Source organism: Lissotriton vulgaris, chromosome 5, assembly GCF_964263255.1.
Source record: "Lissotriton vulgaris chromosome 5, aLisVul1.2, whole genome shotgun sequence".
In the NCBI taxonomy this organism is placed as follows: Eukaryota; Metazoa; Chordata; class Amphibia; order Caudata; family Salamandridae; genus Lissotriton; species Lissotriton vulgaris.
Genome location: NC_141693.1, coordinates 1,574,650,728 through 1,574,662,335, shown reverse-complemented (window position 1 = coordinate 1,574,662,335; position 11,608 = coordinate 1,574,650,728). Strand labels below are relative to the sequence as shown.

At 45.6% G+C, this 11,608-nt stretch overlaps 1 non-coding gene across 1 annotated transcript; it reads left to right on the top strand.

Moving 5' to 3' along the window:
* Positions 1-1,148: 1,148 nt before the first annotated feature.
* TRNAR-ACG (transfer RNA arginine (anticodon ACG)) lies at positions 1,149-1,221 on the top strand. The gene has a single exon. It is a non-coding gene; the product is annotated as a tRNA-Arg (tRNA).
* Positions 1,222-11,608: the final 10,387 nt, after the last annotated feature.

Sequence of the window (11,608 nt, the reverse complement as noted above, 5' to 3'; positions counted from 1 at the left end):
TTTAAAGCACCCCCTTCCTCTTCCCTGTCCCCCCCCCCCCCCCCCCCACCCCCCCACCCCCACCCGCGAGCCGTGCAGGCTCCTACTGGTCAATATATGTAGATGATGTGATTCTATATTTAAAGGATCCCAGGGAGGGACAGGTGGCGACGGCCCAGTTGCTATCGTCATTTGAGAATTTGTCCGGACTTCAAATTACTGCAGATAAATTGTGTGCGCATTCTTTGCTGACACAGATGTAGAACCCATACTCTGGTTCAGGGACAGACAAATACAAATGGCACCACGCACCTTTCTTTACCTCGTGATTCAGGTATATCACGAGACACAAGACCTTTTGGAGGGTAACTGAATATGAACGATCAATACACTTAAACCCCTGGGGGCCTTTTGGGTCACGTTACTTCTGTCAGTGGTGGGCCACCTGACCCTAGCAAAAATGGTGATGTTACCACGCTTATTGTATCACTTCATGAATTTGCCAATCATAATGCCAGCATGGGTGTTCAAACTGCTGGCTACTATACTAATTGATCTCACATGGGAAAACAGGCACCGCAGTGTTAGCTTAACTAAATTTCACTTTCCGATCCCTAAGGCTTCCGCGACATGTCCCCGGTGTCACTCGGAGGAGGCCGACCTAATACACATGTTATGGACATTCCCCCTCTGTTGGGTTACTGGGAGGGGATCTTGGCAGCACAAATAAATAAATGTATTTGTCGTTCTTTCCAGTTGCGATGTGTAATGTTGTGCGCAAACAGTTGTATTTCCCGCCACACCGCTCTCTGAACTTGCACTGCAGCGGAAAAGAACTAGTTAAGTCGCGAGTCCTGAATGGCTGCCTGACTAAATCGAAAAGACTTTGATCCAATCAGAGCAAGGGACAAAATGTACAAAGTGACATCACTACTCAGAGCAGAAGGATGTTAAAGTTGCTGTGACGTTCATGGCCCGTACATTCTGTGAGTTCCTTAAGTGAGCCCTTTATACACCTCAGACTCTTGCTACTATCTTCACTCATTAAGTGAAAGGGCTATAATTTCTCCAGCTTCTTCAACCTTTCTAGCTTGCAGAGTGCCGTGCATATACCAAGCGCACATGTGCGGTTCTAGGACTCCGCCCCAGACGTCTTAGGTAAAAGTGGCGGGCCAGTGGCGCAATGGATAACGCGTCTGCCTACGGAGCAGAAGATTCCAGGTTCGACTCCTGGCTGGCTCGATAATACCTCCTTTTAACATCTTTAAAAGAAGTCACAGTTAATAGTAAAATGTAGCCTTATACCTAATGGACGTTTATGGAAGACTAAACTAATGACACAATTTCCTGTAAATATACCATTAATCATGAGGTACCATAATTTGCATCCACGAAAGACCATCGCTTTAATCGGGGATTAATCCAATGGTTTTCGGAATGAGCACAAATCCATCCCTGAATACAGCATGTTTTGAAGAGAATGCACAAGCGCTGCTTAAGTGAGACATAAAAAGAAGGTAAACCAGGTCAGAGCCTTGCCCTGTACTCCTGGTTCAGTAAGGCGAGTTAGGTGAATTACATGTGAGATAGTGTCGAAGGTCGCACTTACGCGGGGAATCAGAGCCTGGGATTTGCCAACATCTGCAGTGCTGTGAAGGACTTCGGTAACTGGTAAAAGAGCAGTTTCAGAGCAGTGTGATGGTTTAAATCCATTTGGGGTGATTTTGTTCTAAAAAATTGGCTAGGAGTTTATTTACTTGTTTCTCCACAACCTTGGATACAAATTGCAGAAGGGAGATGGGACAAAAGTTTTCTGGCTGAGTAGCATCCAGCGAAGGCTTCTTTAAAAGAGGAATAACCTTGGCGTGTATCCATAACATTGGTACGTCCGCAGTGCTCAGTGAGACATTGACCAATTCTAGGAAAATAGGTGTGATGCTCTCCTGGAATTTCAAAATATAATCAGGATTTAATGTTTCATCAGGAGATCCAAATTTAGGTAGAGATAGAATCTACGTCAAGAAGAGTCAGTTGGTCTGAGGATGCCCATTGCGTGTGGCTGGTCACTGTGTCAGGAGGGACAGGCTTAACTGTTTTCTCACCCTTGTAAAAGTAAATATAAATATCATTGACCTTATTTACAAAATTAGCTGCAAGTTTGTTGCATGGCTATTTGAGGTGGATGTAGTCTTAATCAGGTTATTCACAATAGAGATTTCCATTGAACGGTTACTTCTGTTTTAAATTTTGTCTGCAAAAAAGTCAGCATGGGCTCGTTTGATCATCTTCTGGTAGCATTTAATCACTCTCATGTAGTGTATTTTTGCTGCATCATCATAGAATTTGTGCTAAGCTCCCTCTAGTGTTTCACATTGCTTCTTTTCTGTAAGCAATATTTTCACTAAACCAAGCAGCTGAATGATGCGTCCTAGATGTACACAGTTTGGCAGGTGTACAATGATCCAAGGCAGAATTGAGTCATGCATTGGTACAAGCCTCTGTCCGTACTATATTAGAGCCTAGTTGGGTCACACTCCCCTCAATATAACTTAAAAAGGCAGATGGGTCTAGTTTTTGCCACTGCCTTCTCATCATGGGTTCCCGGTAATGGTTTTCTCTGCGTTGGGAATATCGATGGTCATGGGCATCGTATAATGGTTTGACCGGGTCACTGGGATGGGGAAGCTCTTTGAAGGGTAGACAAGTTGGAAAAAACAGGGTCCAGCAGATGGCCGGCCTCATGAGTTGACTGTTTTACTAACTGAGATAATTGCAAGGTAGCCAAGTCATTAGTAAATTCCTGGATTCCTTTATCATTGATTAGATAAAGATGCACATTCAAGTCTCCTTCCTTTGATGTTAAAATTAGACATTTGAAGCGAGAGCGAAGAGTAACTCTATTAGGATTCCATGTACTGTTTAGAAGGGCCTGGTGGTCTATAAATCAGAAATCCAGAGAAGGTAACAGTTTTGCTACAATAAAGTTTGAATAGCATGCTTTCGCAGTTCTTGATACGACCAGGGGACCAAAAGTCCTGTGAATAATTGCGATACGGCCCCTCTGCCACAGGGTCTACAGCATCTTTGAATGTGACATCCGGGAGGGAGCACCAGCAGGTTCTACATGTGCAGATGGAGTTACCCATGTAATACAACATTGAGCCTACGATCCAAGACTGGGTCATAAAATGTCAGCATAGTGACATAAATGTCAGCAAATGTCAGTTGATGCTGTGCATATTCACATCAATGACATTGATTGACTTTTGAGGTCATCTTAGTAGAGTTAGTAGAATTACCCTTAATAGTTGAAGCAAAGCCACTGTACTTGAGAGGATGGTGTTTTCTTCCTTCTCATTCTTCTGCCTTCAAGAGTAACATGCTCTGATAATTATTGACAAAACACCCTCCCATTTGTGAGCGGCCGGAGAGAGCAGGGTGAATCGTGAGTGACTACTTGGTGAGTGGTCTATGAGTGCAGGGTGATTGGTGGATGAGTGCAAGGGGAGAGGTGCTTGAATATGAGTACAATGCAAGAGCTGTGTGGGTTCAGGGTAACCGATGTGTACGTGCAGTGCAAGCAGTGTCTGTGAACAGGATGACTAGTGTATGCCTGCGCAGGTTGATCTGTGAATGTGTTTACAGGGTGAGTTGTTTGTGCAGGATGAGTGGTATGTCTGCGGGCAAGGAAAATGGTGTATGTGAGTACAGGGTGTGTGTGGTGTTTGAATAAAGAGCGGGCGGTTTGAGAGCTGTATGAGTGGTGAATGAGTGCACAGTGAGTGCTTTATGGGTAGGGGTAAACAGAGAGTGACTGTTGTGTGAGAGGTGCATAAGTGGTGTGTGAGTAAAGGCTGAGCTCTGTGAGTGCTGGCCTGATTTGCATGAAAGGTAGAAAGCACTACTATATGTCACTGCTGCTCTCCTTCCTAGCGCTGATGTAGTTTCTGACTGCCTAGCGCCACACACGCATCTCCATATCAGAGTGTAAATGTGAGTGCATGAATCTAGCATAGGTTTTCTACTTCAAGGGCACCCTTCCAATACAAAATACTATGGTTATACTAGCTTAAAAGCATTTTTGACTTGTCTGTGTCCTAGGAGTGCGAGTTGATCATGAACTAACATAAGAGGAACACTTCAACATTACTGCTAGGACATGCTTTCACACTCTCGGCATCCTCCGAAAGGTTTTCCCCTTGCTGCCATTAGTTATCCAAAAAACCCTAATCCAGTCACTGTTCATCAGCAACCTAGACTATTGCAATGCCCTGCTGATTTCTGCCAAAGAAAAATCCTTAAATAAATTGCAAATAGCCCAGAACACCGCTGCTCGTCTGGTGAGCAATGTCCCTCACAGAACTCCTTCTGCTCCGCTTCTCCGCAAACTTCACTGGCTCCCAATAAAAAAGATAATTAAGTTCAAAATATCCTGTATGGTGTACAAATCCCAACACAACATGGTCCCTAGCTATCTAGTTCAAAAGTTGGTCAAATATACACCGTCCAGGCGCCTGCGGGCAGCCACCAAGCACTCCTTCGCATTCCCCGTGTCAAACTGGCATGCACAGGGGCAAAGCCTTCTCCCATCTGGCCCCCAGTTACTGGAACCAACTCCCCATTCAGATGTGCCAGAATACTAACTTCTTGGCCTTCAGAAAATTTCCAAAAAGTGCACTGTTCTCAATCTTCCTCGGTCGGGCCACAAGCAGTCTCAGCGCGGTGATACCCCTTTGGGGTGATTCAGGCACTTTACAAGTCTCACAAATTAATAAAGAAAGAAAGAAAGAAAGAAAGAAAGAAAGAAAGAAAGAAAGAAAGAAAGAAAGAAAGAAAGAAAGAACACTGGTACTTGGAGCCTGATTAGCAGGAACCCTGTACACTTTCAGTCTAAGTTGCATGGATACCAGTACTACCACAAGACCCCAGTTTCCTTCAATGGGCAACAGCATGTGCAAACAACTGGAGTATGCCCCATACAGGGTTTGTTACAGTACCCATGTTTTCAGATGTGGTAACTTCAGAGGTATATTTCCTTAATTTTGCTGCAGCTAGACATTTTTAATGTTTCTAGGATTGGAGTCCTGGTTCTGGATGGCCCACAATAGTTACAATGTACGCACTGCGTAGAGGCAGTACCCCTTATAGGTTTGATACTACGCTCTCCGTTAGTGAAGGCACATGGTTCACAATGTTCAAATTGTTACTGTTTGTTCTTAGGTTCGCAAATGACGGAGAATCGCTGGACCAAGTATTGTTGGAATGTTCTTTACTGTTCGATGCTGTCACCTGATGCATTGTTGGGGGGTAATGGGAGATGTGTGTGGCAACAAGTACTCTCCATTGTCTGCATATGTCAAAAATTTCGACTGTAGCAAGTGTATACAACATTATAACTTGGAATGTGCGGTGTATGGGGGTCTGCGTACAATAGGCATAGAATACTCACCCAAATGCATAGGCGCCATGCCCAGATTACCTTCATACAAGAAACCCACTCAGTGGCTTCCGAAGCTCAGAAACCACGCAAAAGATTGACAGGTCAGCTGTTCCACACATCCAAAATCACACAACCACCACACACCTCACCATTCCCACAATACACTCAAATCCCCTTAGACCCCCCACACTAAACAGCAGATTCTCCATCCCCAATAACCTTAGAAAAGTCCCTCTCTCTCTAGAACCCTCTACCACCCTCAACACACCCCGTCTCAAATGCACTCTCCTCAACTGCAGATCGGCCTCGAAACATTCCGCCGCCATTGCTGATCTCCTCTTATCGCTGGACCTTGACCTAATCATCCTGACTGAAACCTGGCTAACTGAATCTTCGTCACCTATAATGGACATTCTGGTTCCTCCCAACTACCACATTATCAGGCTCGACAGATCAGGCAAAATAGGTGGTGGAATCGCATGCATCTACAGGAACAACCTCTCTGTTCGGAAAGCCAATACCACCTCCATACCACCCCCAACATCCTGGGAATACATCTGCCTCGACATAATTAGTGAGGGCAAACCGATATGCTCTCTTCACAGCGATTTACCACCCACCCAGGGACAACCTCACCTTTCCCCAACAAATCATGGATATGATCTCAACCAATTCCGGACGGCAGCTCTCCCAAATATACCTTGGTGACTTCAACCTCCACTGGAACGATCGCAATGACGCGGTGGTAAATAGTCTTAAAAATGTCCTCGATGCCCTTAACCTCACCCAAATATGCAACAGCCCGACCCACGAGAAAGGCTCTATCCTCGACCTGATCATCTCCAAAGAGGACTCTATCCAACTCGAGTCCATCCAACCCTGTGACTGGTCAGATCATCATATTGTCTCATTCTTCATCAATGAAAAAGTTAAAGTTAACCCGGCTCAATTCCCCAAGCCCAAAGTCTGGAAAAGAGACAGGAAAAAACTCATCCCAGGCTCTCTACCCCCTAACAGTTGCAATCTCCTACTCCCACAGACAGGCACTACGGACGTTCAAACCCTGACTGACCACTATCTCAACGCTATGACCTCAATGATTAATGTGGCTGCACCTATGCAGCTAAAAAGAGTCTCTACTAAAATCTCCAATCCATGGTACGACGGGAGTCTCAATGAGGATAGACGAGACATGCGAATGGCAGAGCGCACCTGGAGATCAGCGCCCTCTGCATTGCACCTAAAAGCTCTGAAGAAAAAGAGAAACGCCTACTTCAGGAAAATAAAACGCTCAAAATCAGATTTCTTCAGCCTCCAGCTCGACCAAGCAAAAAACCGCCCGAGAAAACTGTTTGAGCTAATCAGATCACAATCCAAGGATCAACCCCAACCACTCAGCACTGTGTGTGAAGCACCCTCCTGTGAAGACTTCGCTGCTTTCTTTATCCAAAAAACTGACAACATAAAGAGCGATCTCCTCATTGACGCAAGCCATTACTCCAAACCCCAGTGCATAGCACCCATTGAACCAAAAAATAATGCTACATGGTCAACATTTGGCACATACTCGGAAGAAGAAATTGGCAAACTGCTCAGCACCCTGAAACCATCCAATCACCTCACAGACCCCCTTCCTGCTACCGCAGTAAAAGACTTTACCCCTTTGCTTCTCCCTCTCTGGACTAAAATTATCAACAGCTCTCTCCAACAAGGAAGCATACCTGACTCCCTCAAAGTTGGACAAGTCACACCTTTACTAAAGAAACCTACAGCCGACCCCTCTGATCTCAACAATTACCGTCCCATTACCAATGTTCCCACTCTCGCCAAACTGCTGGAAAACTGCGCACAACTACAATTGACTAAACACATTGAACAATTTGATCTCCTCAACCCTCACCAGTCAGGCTTCCGAGCAGGACACAGTACAGAAACTGCTATGACTCACATAATTGACGACGCACTTCAAATGCTAGACCAACACAACACCTGCCTCCTCATCCTTCTTGATCTCTCTTCAGCATTCGACACCGTTAAACATAAGAATTTACTAGAACTACTAAACACAAGAATGGGATTATCTGGAACTGTTCTCAAGTGGTTCACTTCCTTTCTTCACAACAGGTCGCAGAAATTCAAGAGCAACAACCTGATGTCCTCGCCAATACCTGTAACGCTAGGCGTCCCCCAAGGATCCTCTCTATCCCCAACTCTGTTCAACCTAGTTATGGAACCTCTCACCACCTTGCTACAAGCATCCAATGTACACTTTCACATGTACGCCGATGACACCCAACTTATCTCAAATTGCAATCCCCCAAAGACATCTTGCTCCTGAACTCAACGATCAGAGGCACCCAATCCTGGCTTGCCGATAATCATCTCAAACTCAATGCCCTGAAAACAGAGTTCCTTCTAATCTCACCTCCAGCGAAGATCTCCACCACTCAAATTTGGCTTAAACACCTAACCACACTCAATGTCCAACCCACCATCGTGGACTCAGCAAAATCTTTAGGCATAACACTCGACACCAATCTCAACATGCAGCAACATATCAGCAAGGCAACAAAGGGAGCGTACTTCCAAATCAATACTCTGAGGAAACTTAAACCCTTCCTCCCAGCCAAAGACTTCCAAACCGCAGTACAAGCACTAGTCATCCCTCGAATAGAATACGGCAGCATCGCCCTCTGCGGACTCCCCCTAACTACAACCGCACCCCTAAGAGCTTCTCTAAACGCTGCAGCGAGACCCATCACTGGGTCAAAAAAGCACTCCCATATTACCCCTGACTTGAAATCCCTAAACTGGCTGCTTTTGAAGCCAGAATACATCTGAAAATCGCCTGCATGACACACAAGGCGGTACACCTAAACTCACCCGGCTACCTCGCTCAGAAGCTGACAATCTCTGGCGGAGCTAGAAACACTAGAGGCACAAACAATCTTCTGCTGAAACCTCGAAGATTCCGGAAGGAAAAAACATATAAGCGCTCCTTCTCAGGAATGGCGCCTAGGATCTGGAACTCACTCCCTCCCGAAACCAGGCTTATCTCTTCCACTACACTCTTTAAAAATGAAGTAAAAGCTATCCTCATGGCTAAATACACTTGAACTATTATCTCGAACTCTGTTAATACTCTGCACCGATCTGTACTACATGTTTGACCCCTTTGCTTTGTATTAGTTTTCTTATTACTCACATGATTGGCTTTGCAGCCACCTATTTGTACTGTTAAGATCTATTGATTTATCTGTCTGACTATGCTCCCTCATGTACCCCTTCTATGTAAAGCGCTCTGATATCTGCAAAGATCTTGTCCGCGCTATATAAAACTTTCAAAATAAATAAATAAATAAATCTAACTCCACTTTATCGAGGGGACCCATGATTTGGCTCTGGGCTGGGTTCCCATTTGCGGTGTTTGACTCTAAGATTGACATGCAGGGACACAATGTCTTACTGAGGTGCACGCTGGATGGGGAAGCAATAGTGCTAGCATGTATATATGCACCCAATTCCGAACAAGACACCTGCTTCACTCATTTATTGTCTGTCTTGGTGGAGTGGGCTCCATTTCCATGGATGCTGGGGGGATTTCAATGCAATGTTGGACATGACATTGGAATACTTACACACTCCCCCTGCCGGGTGCAGACCTGGTGTACCAGGCTAGGGTGTTACGGATAGGGTCTCTTGGACATATGCTGTAGCTGTAACATAGGTATGAGGGAATATTCCTTGTACTCTCATTCCGATGCCCTCTATTCCCATCTCAACAGATTCCTCTGCTCTCCACAACTTCAATCTGGCATCACACATGCCATGTACCTAGGAAAAGCAATATCTGATCACAATCCACTGGAAATAACACTGTCACAGAACGCGTGCCAGCCCCAATCCCAACGTGGAATCTACAACCACGTCTTTTGGAAGACATAGTGTTTAGGGAGACCCTTGCGATGACCCTTGGCACGTACTTCTCTGAAAATTCTGGTACGGCTTCTTCACCATTGGTGGAGTGGGAGGCATTGAAGGTGGTGGTACGAGGCACTTTGATTAATACCATGGTGGGTGCGAGGAAAGAAGTCCTTCTGGAACTCACAAACCTAGAGACTAACTCAGGACCCCTGGAGAGAGCAACAGCCAAGAACGTGGAAGCCGAAACCAAATTGTAGGAAGCCAGAATCACACTTTCGGAGCTCTTGGAACGCCTCCGAGTGATTGATTATAAAGCTTACATGCAGAAAAGGCACACTGAAGTAGACCAGTCAAGCACAGCATTGATGTGCTTAATCCAGTCAGATCCAACTCCCACACTTATCCTGTCGATCAATTCACCTAAACAGGGGTCCTTTGTGACACAATTGGGGATCAACATGGCATTCCTTGACTTTTACACTGCATTAAACGTGGCCCCACCGCAGCCCGACCCAGCAGACATAGTGGCATTTTTACAACAAGTGATATTACCTGGGTTGCAAGCAAATTAATTTGAGGCCCTTGCCCATTATGGTGAACGTGATACAAGTTGCTATCAAGGAGCTAGTCCAAAATAGAATGCCAGGATTTTGATGGAACTCCTGTAGAATTCTACTCTACTTATGCTCCAAGATTGGTTCCACATAACACTGTCCTTGAAGTAGGTTTATTACTCCCTTCCACTAGAGAAGTGCTCGTGACATCCCTGCTAAAACCTGGCAAAGTCCACATGAACTTATCATCGTACAGACTGTTATCATTGTTAAATACTAAATTCAAAATATTTAGTCAAATCCTGGCCCTTCAGTTACTCCTGTAACTTCCGCAATTCGTACATACGGACCAATGCGATTTTGTCCCACAATGCAATATCTCACTGAATACCACCAGCTGTTTATTTCTCTTGAGACCATTATCTCTTTGCCGGTTGCCTATCACTATATCAGACAGGCCTTTGATACTCTAGGATGGGATTTTATGCTAGCAGCCTTGGCTCAGTATGGGATACCTCCTGCCTTATCTGATGGCTAAAACTGCTGTACATGGAATGTTATTATCATTTATTTTTCCTCCTGCTGCAGCAGTGCATGAAGGGGCGGGCGGAGCTGCAGGGGAGGAGTGGAATAACACTCCTGTGCGCAATGACTGTTTGGTTGGGTCTCTCAGGCTGCCCAAAACAGTCATACACACTCCCCTGCTGTCCATGCAGGCTGCATTACAGTCTGCATGGAGAACATGCCTGCCCCTCCAGCCCCTGGCTGAGCGCTGTGTCACTGCGCTCTGACCAATCACAACGCTCCATTGGAGCATTGTGATTGGCTGTGGGGTGGGAGCCTGGCTGTCTGCTTCCTGATCCGACCTGGAGTCAGACACAGGCGAGCAGGAGAGAAGATAAGGGACTCAGTGGCAGCATCAAGATAGTTTTTTTTTTTTAAAGCACCCCCTTCCTCTTCCCTGTCCCCCCCCCCCCCCCCACCCCCCCACCCGCGAGCCGTGCAGGCTGCTACTGGTCAATATATGTAGATGATGTGATTCTATATTTAAAGGATCCCAGGGAGGGACAGGTGGCGACGGCCCAGTTGCTATCGTCATTTGAGAATTTGTCCGGACTTCAAATTACTGCAGATAAATTGTGTGCGCATTCTTTGCTGACACAGATGTAGAACCCATACTCTGGTTCAGGGACAGACAAATACAAATGGCACCACGCACCTTTCTTTACCTCGTGATTCAGGTATATCACGAGACACAAGACCTTTTGGAGGGTAACTGAATATGAACGATCAATACACTTAAACCCCTGGGGGCCTTTTGGGTCACGTTACTTCTGTCAGTGGTGGGCCACCTGACCCTAGCAAAAATGGTGATGTTACCACGCTTATTGTATCACTTCATGAATTTGCCAATCATAATGCCAGCATGGGTGTTCAAACTGCTGGCTACTATACTAATTGATCTCACATGGGAAAACAGGCACCGCAGTGTTAGCTTAACTAAATTTCACTTTCCGATCCCTAAGGCTTCCGCGACATGTCCCCGGTGTCACTCGGAGGAGGCCGACCTAATACACATGTTATGGACATTCCCCCTCTGTTGGGTTACTGGGAGGGGATCTTGGCAGCACAAATAAATAAATGTATTTGTCGTTCTTTCCAGTTGCGATGTGTAATGTTGTGCGCAAACAGTTGTATTTCCCGCCACACC